The sequence below is a fragment of the Calidris pugnax genome, unplaced genomic scaffold, assembly GCF_001431845.1.
Source record: "Calidris pugnax isolate Ruff unplaced genomic scaffold, ASM143184v1 scaffold95, whole genome shotgun sequence".
In the NCBI taxonomy this organism is placed as follows: Eukaryota; Metazoa; Chordata; class Aves; order Charadriiformes; family Scolopacidae; genus Calidris; species Calidris pugnax.
The window spans coordinates 12,292,757-12,310,128 of NW_015090885.1; the positions used below are offsets into that span (position 1 = coordinate 12,292,757).

General features: G+C 40.5%; 1 long non-coding RNA gene across 1 annotated transcript in view; it reads left to right on the forward strand.

Annotated features, from left to right (window-relative positions):
• The window catches only part of LOC106891082, a 68,077-nt gene extending 56,904 nt beyond the window's left edge, over window positions 1–11,173 (forward strand). Inside the window, exons 2-3 of the long non-coding RNA XR_001412626.1 lie at window positions 3,297–3,541; window positions 10,422–11,173. This is a non-coding gene — a long non-coding RNA (uncharacterized LOC106891082). The remainder of the gene's footprint in view (window positions 1–3,296; window positions 3,542–10,421) is intronic.
• The last annotated feature ends 6,199 nt before the right edge of the window (window positions 11,174–17,372 follow it).

The following is a 17,372-nucleotide window of genomic DNA, read 5'->3' on the forward strand; positions in this document are numbered from 1 at the left end:
CCATCCAGTTATTGTGTAGTGAGTGCTGAATCTCCTCTTGGTTTTGGCAAGAGTGCTTTAGGATCTGGGTAGTTTCACTCTTTAGGCTTAGTTGTATATAGGTCCCATTGACTTTGGAATCATGTTTCGTTAAATCTCTTGCTGTGACTTGTCCATGATTTAGTTAACGGAAAGTGAAGGGCCTTGGCAGCCACATCGTTGCCGTATTTATTGCCCAGGCCCTTGTTTTAATGTCTGTGTATTTCATGACACAGCTTTGAAACCTCTGCAGGGTTTGACTGTACAAAACCCTCATTAAAGTGAAATTAGAGGATTATTCTCCTTGCAAAGTTATTCAACCTGCTTAAATATTGAGGAAAAAATAATAAAGAGGGTGTTATTTTAAAATGCTAAAAAGGAATGTCTCGTGTTAGGGTTCAGGGTCAACAATCTGCTCTTAACACTGGGGCAGAGAAATACAGAAATTGTTTGCTAACATTTAATGTAGAGACAGCCTTCTGATAGAGTCCATTACAATTTAATGACAGTGCCATGTTTATCTAAACCAGTGATGAAAAACAGTGTGTAGATTTGGACTGCCATTCTGTGTCTTCGGTGGATAATCATATGTGAAATTGAATGTTACTTGGGGAAATATTTCTTTAAAAAATGTCTGACTTTTTTTCTACTTTCTATTCCAAAAGGTATTTGTCTTCTCTGCTTGCCTCTAACCTTAGCTGGATACTTTTTTCTTTCACCCATTATTTGAAACATCATTAGAACAGAAGGCAAAGCGTTTGGGTAATTGAACATTCAATTAATTAAATCAACAAATTTTGAAAGTCGGTGTTATGAATTGACCACTTTCACTTGGCATTTTCCCTCTCTATTTTATCTACTTCCCTGAGATTTCTGAGCATTAGTATCTAAATGGTGTGCTGCTTGTTGCTGATGATGGACAGGAGCAGCCTTCCCTTAATAAAGCACTAAAGTGGAAACAGTGATCTAGTGACTTTTTAGAGAATACCAAATGTTTCACTTTAATTTTTTTCTCTCAACCTACCAGCCCTCCAAAGGCAACCTCTATGTAGGATGTGGTGAATCTTATATATCTGATGTTGATTCAGCTTACACTGAGGTGAGCCGAGGCATCTCCCTGAGCAAAATTTCCTCAAGTGCAGAGTGGTTGAGGTGAGAAGCTATCCATCTCCAAATGGCTTAGGGGAGTTCAGCTACCATCAGCACATGGGAAATGAGAAAAGAAAAATAAAAAAGGAAGAGAATTCTACAAAAAGGATAGGGCTCTTCATCTGAGCTAAACACACTACTTTTTTCCACAAGGAACAGTCTTGTGTCTGGGTCTTAACACCCTCCCCACTTTCCCAGTGGCTGATTTGATCCATGGGTTCTCCTTAAATTCCTGGGCCAGGCCAGACAAACACCTCACCTTCCATGATGTCTGCTTTTCCCCAGCTTGAAAGCTAATCTTTCCTTTCCTAATCACCTTACACTGCTTTGAGATGTGCAAAAGCCACTACAAAGCTGCAGCTCAGTTCTGGCTGGTGAGGAATGGTGAGCAGGACATCTGCACCGGAGAGGGGTCTGCAAAGCTGGGAAAAGAGCACACTGGAGGTCTGAATTTTCTGCAACCGTGATCTGGCACACAGGGAAAAATTGGAGAGGTCAGGGTTACCTTTTCCAAGGACACAATGGAAGAAGGGAGATTATTATTTTATGTATGGCACACATGAAACGATCCACAATAGAAGTTTTTGACAAGGTAGATATAGGATTCTTCAAATATATCTGCTCTTCAAAGAGAAATCCTCAATATTGTCCTAGTGCTGCTGGTAGGAGCCTATGGCACACCCTTAAGTGTGCACAAATGCATGCTGCTTTCCACTGAAGGTTTTGAAAGAAAACAGGCACTTTTTTCCCCGAAAAGGTTTGTTTGCCTGTATGTTGCATTGTGAAGGCTGTGGCAATTTCTGCATTGTCAGAAGAAATTATCCCTTGACCATTTATTCTTCTCAGAGCTTTCATTCTTCTTCCACTTGTTATTTTAATATCTTCTCTATCTCCCAAGGTTTCTTTCTGCAGGGAGAGAGATTTGGCTCATGGCATCCATTGTGTGTTATTGGTCTCTGTTGTTGTAAACCCTGGAGTGTGACTTCAGTGAGAAATCCACTCAAAGCATGGGATGGAAAAACAATCTCATTTAATTCTAAAAACTGTGACTTTAGTAGGGAAAACCACAAAGTGACAGCAAATAATCTGCTGTTTGTATACATATTGTTTCCCACTTTTTTATTTCAAGTTTTCCCAGAGTGAAAGCTCATCTTTTATGAGACAGTTCTCTCCTGCAGTCTTCCTAAGACACAGCAGAACAGAGGAAGTATTTTAAAATTGCCATCTATTTGGATTGTTTGAAAACCTATTAGAACACTACATATACAACTTGGAGATAATGTTAAACTCTTCCTGGAACCTATTTGCAATTGCTGAGGCTCAGGAACAAACCAGGTTAAAAATTCCTTTATATGGTACCAAGTTACATGCTTTTTACAGCCTTTTTAGCCCCTATGCTTCATCTCCTAGTATTTGAATACTAGGTGCATAGTAGACACATCTCTACAGGTATTCAGCTGTACATCTGCATTGTCCAAAGAAGAGCAATAGGGAAGCTTATATAAATGACCGTCTGTGTACTGTCTTTCTGTTATTCTACATTGTCTTAAATACTTCTAGTATAAACTTATGGAATTAATGAGATTATGATAATAGCCTGGTTTTATTTGCATTAGTCCACAGAAGTAATGGCCTTCAGCTCCAGATTTATCCCAGCTACCTTTGGTCATTTGGGTCATGTAGGTTCTCTCTATATTTAGTGTAGATGGACAGTGAGGTCCAGAATATTACTCAGCTCCCCTGTCTTAGAAACCATGGCTGTTGGGTCTGATGTTAGAAGGCTGAACACCTCCAGGGTCCCATAACTTCAGTGTCTGTGTAACTCAGAACTCTAGTGTCCACACCATTATGCAGCTTTCCTGCAAGAGAATGGACTCTGCCTCTTAAAAAAAAGCTTAAACCCCTCTGTATGAACCTTCATTTATCATGTAGAAGTCCAGTGATCCTGTAGGACTTCTGTGCAATTTTAAAGACTTTTCTGTAAGGATGTTGATGCACTTTCACACTTGATCATTTTTCCACTTATTTGCCTCACACTCCCGTACTTGTCTGGCCACTCCAGGCACCTCAACTGTAAAGAGAGAGGAGTAGCAGTGATCTCTACTAATGGCACCTGAACCTTTCTACAGGAAATTAACAGGCAATGGGGCTGTGAATAATGAAGTCAAAGGCAGCTTTCTCCCTTGCATCCCACTGGAAGTCCAGATTGAAGGTAACTTTGGATGACTTCTACATACATGCTACATTCATGCATATGGAGACATAGATGACATCCATCAGTACCATGCCTTGTAGTTCAAGGAAGTCAATCAAAAAGCCTGTCCTGTGTTTTCAGTTGATAGCTGATGCAAGCTGACTTGACTATTCTGCTGAGGTATGTAATATTTTTCTTTTTTCTTTTTTTTTTTTTAAGTTGGGGAGGCTTACTTTATGTCATCAAAAATGTTTGGAAATCTTTTTTTCACTTCAATAATGAAAATAAGCATATTGGAAAAACCTAAATGTTTATTTGTGACATTTTAAAGTCAACATTTCCTTTTTTTTTAAATTCAGAAAGTGTTAATTTCCATTACATTTTTATTTAGAAATATTTTTCTGTTTTATGTAGAAGGAATAGAAATCTTTTATAAAGTTCTCAGGTTGGAATTTAAAAATCCTGGTTTGGGTAAAATGAAACATTTTGTTAAGTGAAAATTTTTACTTTTGAGCTTGTTGATTCACTACAAATTGTCATCAAAATGGCAAGACCAAGCAGCTAGAAGAGTTATCTGTCAACTGTAGCTGCTGAAAGCTGTTTAAAGACAGGGAAGTGTCTTTATTTCTAAGATGTCTAGACTAGTTTTTCAATTTCTCTCCTTTTTCTTACTTTTTTCATACTCATTAATAGTTGGATATTTTGCTAAAGAACTCCAAATGTGTGTTCTTGTTATTCTTAAATGCAAAACAGAACCAATCAATAATTCTGTCTGCTGTGAAACAGACCTAGACTCTAGGTGGTGTTAACAGTAGAGAAAATGAACAATACAGGATTAACAAGTATTTTGATCGCATTGCTTTAATTCAACTAAAATGTGATAGTATTTTGTGGGATTAATCAGGAATCTTTATTTAAGAAAATGCACATCAAAGGGTTGGTCTCTGTTTTCTTGCCTTTTTTTTTTTTAACCTTCTGGCTTCTTTATTTCAAACTCTTTGCAGGTCTCACACCCTTTTTCACATATCTATCACATTTATCCATTTTCTGTATTTATTCAGTGTTATATACAACGGGTACTCGGGTAGCCAGTGCAATAATTTTGAAAAGCCTCATCAGAACCTATTGAAGTCAAGAGAATATCCTTCAATGACATCAGCAAACATGTTTAGAAAGAGGTTTCAGATGTCAGTTGAACATTGTGATAAACTCTTTCAAGTGTAAACTTGATCGCTTCATAGCCCCTCTCTTTATGTCACTTCACTACATCCCATTGCAAAAGGTCAAAGCAATAGAGAGTGATACATTTCCTTCTATTAGGGAGCAATGGCAAGGAGCTGTTTCTTAGGTTTGCATTGTCCTGACTGTTACTTTCAATGTCATTGAAACACAGCCTGGAAATTAAAACATTGAAAGGAAATGTAATAATTGTGAGTTGCTGTCCTTATCTACTGAATAATGGCATCTTACTAGAGGCTGTGTTCCCCGTGGCTGGTGACAAGCTCAGGCTGAGTATGGCTGAACCTTAGAAATGTCATTTTTTTCAGTCTGGATCTTTATATCTGAGTAATTATGAAATCTACTAAGCAGAGAACTCTTCAAATCAAACATATGCATTGGAGCAAAATATTATTTCAGCAATCATGACACAAGATAACGTATCAGTCAGTATGTAACTGGCTCCTTTATATCTCTGCAGTATTCTTTTTCTACCCACAAATGTCACCCAAGAAACAAAGTATTTTCCACTTCCTAAACCATAAAAACTTTACATCTGTATATCCAAAAACCTGATTTTTTTGTCATTCTATTCCAAAATGCATTAAAATGCTGAAAATTCAAAATCCCTGATGAAAAGGGGCACTTGCACAAAGTTTAATATTAACTTAGGCGTGGCACTGTTCTTTTTGCTAAAGCTGAAACCCTGTGCAAGAATTTGGACCTTTTTATTTTCTCTTGTGTTACATTTTTATAGCATATGATTTAATACGTAATATATTTTAAAAGATGAACTTTTTTTGAAACTGAGAATAAAAACATTTTTTTTTCTGGGAAAACTGAAACCCTCTACTTTTACTGTGCAAAAAAAAGTTTTTTTTTCCTAAATCAAATCTCTTCTTCAGAACATGTCAAGCTTAAACGATCCGCACATTCCCTCAGGATATTTCCTAGTAGCTCTAGTTGCTTGACTGCAAGGGTCTTGCACAGTAGTTGCCCCTATCCTCATTTGGGTTTCAGATGCTGCCACAGTGTAAATAGAGAATAATAACAAATAATAATCATAAGTGGTAAAAGCAAAAAGAAACGAGGAAAGTATGAGTTAGCTCTAGTGTAGGCAGCAATGTGCCTCTAAACTTTTAATTCCCCTGTGGTCAGATTCCGTTTAGCACTTAGAGTGTTTTCATACATATATGTGTTTTTCCCGAGCTAACAAATATTTCTGCTTCTCCTTAAGAATGAATTTTAGGTATGAATGAATGTGAAGACAGTGTCTGTGAGAGGTCTGACTTCAGGAGTTGCTGATCCCTTCGAAACATTTTAAAAGCAGCTTAGATAAGTAGAGGTAAAAAAGCTAGGAAAGCAATGTGACATTGGCAGGAGAGAAGGCTTTGGGGGCCTCATCTCAAAAGGAACAGTCAGCTAAAATTCACTATTGAACTAGTGGGGAAAGAATGCTAACAAGAAAGAGCAAACAAACCCTGGCTGGTTTGCTAATGTTGTGATTTATGTACTGCATCAGGGTTCTCTTTTTGCTTCCCCTCATCTTTCCAGATCTATTGCTGCAGATGAAGAAGATTTCTAAAGAGGAAGTGAGCAGCTGGAATTAGCCTTGTGCCCATGAATTAATTAAGCAAACATTTCACTGAAAAAGGGGAAAAAAAAGATTAAAAAGAGAGAGGTAGAGCACAAGTGAGACAAGTGAAACAACATGCTAAGTCAGTTGGTAGACTGGGGTCTTTTTAGCTAGAAATAACAGTGATCACTTAGCTGCTGGATTTTGAAATGGAACAAACTAATCCTCTACAGATCAAAGCACTAAGGGGAGAAAAGCAGCAAGGAAAAGAAATGTTCATATTATCTAGACAGTTAAAACACCTGCATTATCTAAACATCTACCTGAAGCTCGAAACCAGCAGCATTACAAAACTGGGAATAGGATTAGTTTGCCATTTAAAATAGACATAGGTCTTTCTGATTGCATGTAACTGCTTCTGCAGCCAGCTGATGGGGAGCAACCACCACCTGATGAGTATACCCAGTATGAGACCACAGCATGACCATGTGGTGCCATCAGGCAGCGCCACCTCACGTGGCTATCCAATGCTCTGTCATTGAGCCAACTCCACAAGTATTGCTGAGCTGTGAATTGATTAAAAAACACTCATAATGACCTGCTTGCATCAAATCAATCAAAATACACGTTAGAAACTGTCATAGATTTTCTTAATTACTCCCTTGGATTTCCATTTCTTTGGTACTTGGACATTTTCAGCTGCCGAGCGCTTACCAATATCTGGGTAAAAGGATTGAGCAGAAGTGTGTCATGGGAATAATGCAAAAATGTTTCACACTGACTATTCAACAGGCAGCTTGGACATTAAAAAACAGCTGGCTGAAAATAGACTGCATCACATTATGCTGCATATGAAGGCATATTTAAATGGCCTAGAAAGCCATGCTAAAAGAACATATATAGAGGTGCCTCTGACCTGACCTCAGCACATGGTCCCTGCCTGCGTAGCATTTACTAATATTGACATAGTGATGCTTCCTGTCTTTGTGTTTTTCCTGAACCTGGTGATACTGCTGCCTTCAGCTCTACCTAAATGAGTAGGAAATAAAAACATTGAGAAGCTTATCCGACTTCTTTGAATCCAGTTTGGGTCATTTTTCCTTATTATTGTTGGCTGTTGCCAGCAAGCTGTCCAACTTTACTGAGGTCTCAGTTCTCCCAGGGCCAGGAAAAGCTATGCTTTTCTTTTTGATCCAAAACTGAGTTCCCTTTACTAGACTGAGCTGTTACTGGATGCTAGCAGTAGTATAAGAGAGTTATAAGTAAGAAAAGGGATCTAGGAATTGGGAGTGAGTTTGGGAAAGCACTCAAAAATATGGAGGAACATGAATACAGAAAAGGGCAAGAGGTAGGGAAGAGTTTAGATAAGAGAGGGGTGCATAGAATAAGCAAAGAAATCAATGTGTGTTTGAGGAGTGTAGAGCTACATATCTTCCTGAAAAGAACCAGAAGACTGTTTACATGCGTCCAAAGATCAGGACTGTATGGAGAGAAGTGAGGAAGGGTGGGAGGCTGAGGAAGGACAGCTGGGTAAAGCAGCAGAGGTAAGCTGAGGTCCTGTCTCTCTTATTGGCTCTTGGCATGGCCCAAGACACATTGTTTAGTTTTCTCATTACTTTCCCACTTCTGATGTCCCTGAAGTTTTGTGGAGTTGTTGGGCCAAGAAATATTCATCCAAGATTATGAGGTCTTCAAAAGGCTTTGATGATAAGACTCATACATAGCACCATAGGTACAACCTGTCTATCTGCATGTTCCTGCACCATCGTATGTATCTCTGGGGAGGAGCAGGACAGAGGTCCATGTGCCTCATGTCACTAACAGATCTGGAGATTGTAGCCCAGGCAGCAGAGATTCAGATGGTCAGAGCAGAACTCTCCAATTCTGAGGATTTAATCTGGGTCTGGAATTGCAATAGCAGAAGACAGGATAGCTCATCCCTATTTCTCTTTGTAGACAGAGGGGAAAATGATAAGAGTTTGAGTATGGACAGGTCACATACATGCATGAGTAAATTTGGTGGAAAGGAAGTTTGCAGTTGTGAGTAGATTCTGGGACAAGACAGTAATGCATGTAGGAGAGGTTTAGAGAAGAGTGTCTAAAAGACTGTCAAGAGAGGAAAGTGTTTCTGATGAGAGGCTGGAATCAGCATTTTTGTGGCTATGGAAGGCTATTATGTGAGAATTTTGTGATAGAGGAAATAGAGTAAGAGAAAAGATGGAGTGGGGCAGAGAGGGAACAAGCACAGGAAGCCACAAGATGGAAAGCCTGAAAGCAAGAAAAGAGCTCTCTAAAAAGAGAGAGAAGTGCTGAAAAACAAATGAAATTAAGAAAGAAAGGCAAAAGTTAAGATACAAAAAAAAAAGAAGAAGAAGAACAAAGGGCAATCACTTTTCACTGGATAGGAAAAAATGACCTTAAGGAAAAATTAATTAAAAAGGTATCCGGAAAGTGATGACACAGAGGGAAAAAAAGAACAGAACAGAGTGAAGTAGCAAAGAGAAAGAGGGAGACAAAGTACATGTAAACGAAGTCTTTAATTAGCTCAAAGGATAGAGATGTCTACAGAAAAAAGAAAAAAAAGCATATGGATGAAATATCAGAGACACTCATTTATGTAGGTCCCTTCAGGCTCAGGTTTTTATGCCTCTTTTTCACTACTGACATTTTAAAGTTGAACAGAGTCCTCCCCTCTTGGTCGTTCTGGCCATTTCCCCCCCCCTGTGACTGTGTATATCATTGCTCCAGTAACACAGAATGATGTAATACACATTTTCCACTTTTATATTTGTAGCTTTGCTCATTTTTTATCATTGTTTTCTACTGACACGGATTCCCTTGTTAAAACAATCTTTTTATCTGTACTGGCTGTGGATTTCTGGATGACAGCTTCTCTTTCATCTAGGGAATTTTCTTTGGTAGAACTGTTGGCACCCAGTCACTGTGCATTTGCTTTGCAGCTCTCAGCACCACTTACCATGCGTACCTCCCAGGGAATGACATATCTTTCTAAAGAAGCAGCAGTGGCAAAAACTTATTCAGGCTACATTTGCTATGAGTTTGTTCATGGACAATATGTTTCATGAATACTGTTGCAGTTTATTTTTCACACAGATGACTCCTATGAATTAGCTTTTGTCAGAGAGACACAGAGTCATCCCTTTCCATTGCAGTCCCTGACACCAGGACAATCTGTGGTTTTGAACTCTTCATTAAAGAAATTGGATTATAAAATACGTGTCTCAGAAACAGCTTTAGTTAATGTTGCTAAAATATAATGAAAATCTGAAAGCCCTAATGACTTATTTTCTGCAGTTTTGAAAAGCTTTGTATGGTAACTTTCTCCAATTCCTTCGTTCTTGTTAGGGAAACTAATGTAATGAGGGAGGCAGAAAGGTGGTAATAGTCTCCTTCAGTAGGTGGATGGCAGCATGGATTTGAGCATATTTTTAAGAGGAGTCCACAGGTTTTCTGTATGGTTGTATGTTATGCTTTTGCAGGCTCTGAATGAATTTAATGTGCACTATGAAAAATTTTTAAAGTAAACTTTGCGTGGAAGGGGTATAATGAAGGGACCATTTGACCCATCTCATTAAACCGAATAGTAAACTTGGGATCATAACTGTGTGAATTTTATACGTTGTAACTGAAGGGATGACCCCAGAATGGGCATGTGCCCTTGATCAAACTTCAGCCTAACTAGCACAAGAGCAAATGGCAGTGGAGATGTGGTAGTCCAGACCTCAGCACCAAATGGGTCCTGATAACTTTGTTCAGCTCATAGCCAAGCCCATGCCACCTTGTCTTCACTGGATGGGTAAAGCTGTAACTAGCTGTAACTAGCTGTAAATAGGAGACAGGATGTTTGATCGGCCTGGCCATTCCTGATATGCATTTTCCCCTTACCCTCAGAGGCAGTGAAATGACACTAACCTGAATTGCATGTCACGCAGAGCAGGCCCTGCTTCAGCCTGGATGCTCTGCCTCTGAGAGTTTGATGGGTAGACACAGCCAAGACTTGATTTTTGAAGGCATGTGATAAATTGGGCAACCATCTTCCATCAGGTTTTAACAAAAATGAAGCACCTTAGACTTCAGTTGAGAGAAGTGCTGAGCTTATGTCAATTCCATGGTCTTCACTCAGGGGAGAAGTTTCTGCTTGTTTGACAGTGTCACCCAGGATCTACCATGGGAATATCCGTCACCACCAGCAACCCTCACACATTGCTTTTTTATGTGATTCTACTGTAATTTTTTTCCATACAGGCTTAATACCTAAGCTGAGGTACCAAAACAAGAGGAAGGAGCCCCTGGCCTGCAGCAAGCTGTGGACAAATCTTGAAAGGAATGATATCTTCTGGATGAAAGAAAAGGACCATAGGGATGGAGAACAGATGGAAAGGAAAGGGAGAGCTCCAACCAGCCATCTCACGGTTCAGGTTTTGAAGCATTATCAGCCAAAAGAAAATCCTGGGAACACAATTTTCCACCAAAGCTGTCCTGCACAAAAATGGTTTCAGGCCTCTTTGTCAAACCACAGTAGATTTTTGACATGTTTGAAAAGATATAATTTCTTTCTCCACTAGTAGTCTTGTTCTGTATAGGAATGGTGAGAGAGGGAAATACAATATGGGGGAAAAAATGTGTATGTTAACACCTGTAGCAGATGGGTGCTCTTTCTGTTTAGAGTTTTGCTACTGAGTGTATTAGGTACTGCTGGATTTACAAAGAAATATGGACTTGCTTATCATCACCACAGGTAAGATGACATGAGAGCTACTTGAAGACTGTGAAGGTCTGTAAAAGTAGTTACAAATGTTGCATAGATGACATTCTTATATAGCTGTGTACATCTTATTAAGTTAAATTAAATGAATAATTATTTTCATGTTTCCAATCTTCTAATTGTGTAATTATATTTATGTATAAAGGGAACAATATGTAAAGGGAGAAATAACTGTGGGTCTTTTTACATATACACATACATATGTATGTGTGTCTATGTGTATATACATACATAAAGAATTCTACTACAATAAAGGCATCCTGGCCAAACTGTTTGTCTGCCTCTGGGAGATTTTGTATTAAGCCTTGTGTTCTTACCAGCCTCACAATGATCTCAGATAAGCAAACTGCACCTTTGTGAACAAAACAGAAGAAAATCTATTGTTCTGATGTTTATCTATTTGCATATTGAGAAAGAAGTGTGATCTCATTCTCCATTCATTACCCTGTTTTATTCTTCAGTTTATCTCTGAATACATTTTCTTTGACCATCTCTCTCATGCAGATACTTAGAATAATGTTAATGAGTGGAAACCCACTGGTTATTATGAAAGCTGTTTAAGCAATGTAAGGTTTCATTTTCTCTTGTAGGCTCCTCTTATTCTTAATTGTAATGATCTAATTCCCTAAAGTGTCTGTGCTTCCATTATTAACTCCTATTAATAACTTGTATTAATAATACACCATACAAGTCGCAGTCTGTGCTGAAACACTGCAAAACAAACCCCAGGCAGGGAGGAAACAGTCTTCATGTTTTGTTTTAAGAGGAAGCAGAAATATTCCACTTAAAAGTAAAGCCAAAGACAATATTGCACTGGATTCTCCGTTATGCTGATACTTTACTGTTCTTGTCCTACCAGAAAGCTCTAAACATATCCTGAATAAACACTGAAGAGGTCCTAGCTTGAAAGGATGACATATTTGTGGCATGAATTGGGAGTTAAGGTCAGATTGCCCTTGTGCAGTGCAATGCCAAAGCTGGAACCCTGGCTATGGTGTCTTTAGATGGAAAAATTTTAAGTCTTCCCCGAATATCTCAGAGATGGTTACAGACCAGAATGAACCTGTAGAGATGCAGTACATAACCAGCAATTACACCATAAGGGTCTGAAGGAAATTGTCGCTGCTGTGCTGTGATAAACAAAAGCACTGGTACAGTGAGAGGCATCACTGAATCGGCACCCATCTCACTGCAGCTGATGTAAAAATATCTGTTACTGCCTATGTGGACCACACTGTGGTGCCATCTATGTAGTCCTCATGCAGGGGGTGGAAAAGAAGGGAGGAGAAAGAAGGAAGAAGCATGGAAGCAGCCACAAACTCACTGCCATCTAGCCATGCCTTAAGCTTCCATCCAGGCACGCGTGGCTGGGCAGAGAGGCCAGGCAGGGCTTGCACCATGGGCAGGGCAAGGACTGCTGGGCTTTGTCCTGCAGCCCCCAAAGTCCCCCAGCCCCTTAGGGCAGCCTGGTCAGGGGTGGAGACTGGGGCAGGATGTATGGATTGAAGTCAAGTGTCCAGGGTCCTCCACAGTAGCAGGAGGAAAGCTGTGCTTAAGTCCTCCTGGAGTGCGTGTGCTAAGACTTTTGCTTTACCAGGACATGAATAATTCTGTTTATCATTGTTTCTAAAATTTCAGGTGGCCAAGAAGGCCAACAGCATCCTGGCCTGTATCAGGAACAGCGTGGTGAGTAGGACCTGAGAAGTGATCATCCCCCTGTACTTGGCACTGGTGAGACCCCACCTTGAGTACTGTGTCCAGTTTTGGGCCCCCTACCACAAGAGGGACATTGAGGTGCTGGAGCGGGTCCAGAGAATGGCAACGAAGCTGGTGAGGGGTCTGGGGCACAAGTCTTATGAGGAGAGGCTGAGGGAACTGGGGTTGTTTAGTCTGGGGAAGAGGAGACTGAGGGGAGACCTCATCGCTCTGTACAAGTACCTGAAAGGAAGCTGTAGAGAGGTGGGGGTCGGTCTCTTCTTCCAAGTTACAGATGATAGGACAAGGGGTAATGGCTTCAAGTTGCGCCAGGGGAAGTTCAGGTTGGATATTAGGAAACATTTCTTTACTGAAAGGGTTGTCAGGCATTGGAATGGACTGCCCAGGGAGGTGGTGGAGTCACCATCCCTGGAGGTATTTAAGAAACGTGTAGACGTGGCTCTTCAGGGCATGCTCTAGTGCCCAAGATTATTGGTTTGTGGTGGGATGTTGTGTGGGTGGGTGATGGTTTTTGGTTTGGTTGTTGTTGTTGTGTGTTTAGGTGGTGGGTGTTTTTTTGTTTTGTTTTGTTTTGTTTGGTGTTTTTTTTTGTGGTTGGACTCGATGATCTCTGAGGTCCCTTCCAACCACTACGATTCTGTGATTCTGTGATTCTGTAAAATTAATATAATTTCCCAGTTCTAAATATATAGGTTGATCATTTCAGCATGTTGCCTTTTTTGTAGGGCACTTGGTAGTGCCTAGTTTTCCCATGCTTCTTGTGAAGACTTAAGCCTGTATCTTAATTAATTTTAAGCATCACCTTCTAGACATCTGACCCTTTCAGCGTTGCCACCGGTGATGCTGGGCAGAGAGAAGCAGGGACTAATCCCACGCAGAATTACTGTGGAGGAGCTGAGCTCTTGTGATGCTGAGAGCTGCGCCGATGCCTTTCTCCAGGGATGTCTCCCTGCCACATCTCGGGGAGCCTGGCTGGATGTTACCAGTGCAGTGCCACTGTTTTTTCTGGCAGTGCACAGTGAGTGCAGGGGTGAGCGAAGTGTTGAAGTCTGCACCTAGTGCAGAGATGATCCTGTTGGCTCTCCTGCTAAACATTTCATTGGAACCAAGTTCAGAGCTCAGTCAGGCTGGCTGCAGAGCCCCTGAACACAACCTGCATGCGTGAGACCACAGACTCAGCTCAGCTCAGCTCAGCTCATCCCATCCCTCTCATGTAACCCATCCCTTGCTACCTCAACCCTTTGGACTTGGGAACATGAGTGCAAGGGATTGCTTGCTAGATTTAGTAGTGTCTCTGAATAAGGCATTTCCTTCTATTGTATCAGCTGTTTCCCCTCCCGCTAAGTCTGTTTTCCCTCCCCTACAGCTTTTCCAGCTTTCTTCCTCTTGTGGCTTTAATAAGAAATGAGGTTGAAGGAGGCAGAACCAAGAATGATTGCACAGAAGGGGTATCAGGTGTCTGAATTCTCCCTGTATAGATAAGTACTTCTCAGTAGATACGGTCAAAAATGTTTGGTGGAAGCAGCTTTGTGTTAGATAGTATCAGCTTGTTGTAACTGGGATATTTTGCAGGAAATATTGATTATGATGATATTTCATTTTGAACTAAATGGAAAGCAATGAAGTAACCTCCTCACTTTCTGTAACACAATGTCTTCAAAAGACTGAAGCTGATCAGACTAGAATCCCTTGGCTCCATTTTGGAGTGGCTTTCATTGCAAATTTTGCTTTTAAAGGAAAAATTATAAATGACAAATGTCAAAACAGAAATTAGCATTTTAATTAAAAACGTTTGTAGGGCAAATTCTTACAATAAACATTCCGTTCTGATCTAATATTAAAAGATTCAAAATCCTGGGCTGTCTCCGAGACAGAAATTCTGGCTCCTGCATAGCTCTGATAATATCCAGAGCTCAAGTGTAGCATTGATCCTGGATGCCTTGACCAGTAAGACTGCTTTTGTGTGTGCGTGTGTGTTTTCTGCAGATGGCTTCCATCTCTCTTTATCATAGCAGTTCCCAATATCAGCCAAAAATATCTGCACAAAAGCCTCTGTTATGTCTCCAGGCTTGAATAGTGGCCAATGTTACATATATGGAGAATAGTAACTCAGTATCTTGAATGGCTATCTCTTGCATTATACTGACATAGCCTGAGCTGGATAAAATGCAGTGTGTAAACTGAAATTGAATGAGCTATAAAGACTTAAATTATTCGTTTGGGAAGTATGTTCTGAGTGTCACCAAAACCCTAGAGATCAGGGAAAAATAAATAAAAGCATTTTCTCTTTTGTTATTGGCTTGTGTCTTTGCTTACTGAACCCTGTGCTGGGCAGCCAGAAAGGCCCTGCAAGGGGCAAAGGACTTGAAATTTCCATTATGCTGTTGCCCTGTGGCAATGTTCAGTATAGGTGAAGTGCCTTCTAACAGCAGCCTCTGCACAGGGTATGCAGAATTCGCAGCAGCTTGAATGCTACGCAGCTTTGCCTCTCATTACTGAAGAAACAAAGCTTCCTTTTAGACTTTGCCACAACAATAGAGGTTCAAGAATCAGTTTTCTATTATAGACCAGCAACAACAAAGATATGCATTTTCTACAAGTAAGTGCCATTTTCCATTCCAATAACCCTATGCAATTCTATGGCTCTACATGTTCCTTATTTTAGGATTAACATATCTGATAAGAGCACTGCTTGTTCGGATCCCCTACAATGTGAAGGAAAAAGGGTGCTGGTTTTTAGAATAAGATGTCAATTGAAGTACCTAGACTATGCGAAAATATATGCATTAGTATTTTTTTAAAAATCACTATCTAGTAGTCACCGTTCACTTTCCATTGCCTGCAGTTCGTAGGGCGGTAGAATATACAGCTTGAGAAAATAAAGCTGAAAGAATTTGCTCGCTATTCTACAGATTTTTACTTCCTTTCCTTACAACACAATCAGTTTTCCCATGTCATATATCTCAATAGTCTCCGCTAAGCCTTGCAGGACTGTTCCAGCCCAGTGCTGGGAGGTGGGCTGCTCACAGCGATAGTGCATCCTGCTCAACACAAAGCTTCCCCAAATGGCTGAGTATCCTTGTGCCCCAGGATCTGGCTCTGTACTGGGGGTCTCCAGGCTTCCCAAGCTGTGCTTGCAGCTCAAACAGGTTCTCCTGGCTGCAGCACAGGCAGTGGGATATGGCTAGCAAAAGGGTTGTCAGGGCTGAATCTTCGCATTGGTGCACTAGTAATGACTATAAATTAAAATACCTGGTATTTGCAGCATGTGCAGACTCCAGCCAGACCCGGCCAGGAGCTGGGCAGGGGAGACCAAGGAGAGGAGGTGGCTTACTTCTGTGCTCCAGCACTGAGAGGGAGAGGCTGAAGCACGAAGGGATGGGAAGAGACAGAGTTGTCAGACACAGCGTTTCAAACACACTGTAGTGACAAGGAATTTTTCCCTGTCATGGGATCATGCGAGCAGCCCTGTTCCACCCACTTGTATCATTACCGAAACAATAGATGGCATATCTTGCCTGCTATTGGGTGGGTGGCAAATAGACTTTAGGGAGGGAATGAAAGGTGGGTGTGAAAAAGCTTGACTGCTGTAATTGTCTCCTATTAGCTTAAACATTTCTCCCTCTTTTCTGCACGTTGATCCAGCCTTAACACAGGGGAGGGAGTAAGGAAGATGTTATCTGGGGTTGGTTCACTTCCTTGTTTTGTGCTTTGTTTGTTGTTCTGTTTTATTTTTTAAACTGGAAATTAATATTTAGGCTATCCAAGATTATGTGTAGTTTTAATGAAACAAAATCATGCAAGCATTTTCTCCTCCTTTTAATTTCAGCCAGTCCCTAGGAAGCTCCCCTCAACAGGCTAAACGCTTAGATTTAAATGACATTTCCCTGTTCACAAAAACTATGATTTCTTATGTGATCCATGTCACCGGGAAAAATGACATAATTCTTGGGAGGGATAGAACCTTGTAGGTTAGGTTATAGGAGTCTTGAGTTACCACATGAATCTTATTATTCCGGGTGGGTTCCTCATCTTTTTTTTTATGTTTTCATCATATTCTACTGAAGGCTTTGATGTGCATTCAGCAGCAGATTGGACTGTGACAGGCAAAGCAATTTTCATCTCTAGCTTCTGCCTTGCCCCTTTCTGGGAAACTTCTGCCCCTGCAGTATGGACTGTGGGGCTCCTCCTAAACCTGTGCAGTTAACAGCCAGGCTTACTAAAGTAAATCTTAATCCCTTTCAACTCATGGCAATTTATCATCCTGCAAAATCTGTTGTTCAAGAGGTGACTCAAAAGCCACCCAGCCACCTCAGATACAGGGGTAGCATCTTTCAGGACGATGACAGAGTGGACAATGAGGGAATAGAGATCACTTCAGCAGCAGAATTTTAATCTGACAGTAAATGTGTGGCAAGATCCTTAAAACCTCCTAAGGAACAAAAGTTACAGGACAGCAAAATGTTTGTATACTTGTTCCCCCACAATTGCAATGTTTCTTTCCCCCTTGTGCCTTACACAAGTTCCTGGTCGGATGACAAGGATGGTATTGAAAGTTTAAGCTATCTCCAGCTCTTTCTTGAATTTTCCAATAACATTCCAGTATAAAATCCAAAGGAAAGATAGCAGCGTCGTCTGTCATATTTAGCTGCTGTGAAATTGTGTGACATTAAAGCACAGGGAAGAAAACAAAATCTTCAAAGCTGATAATCTCT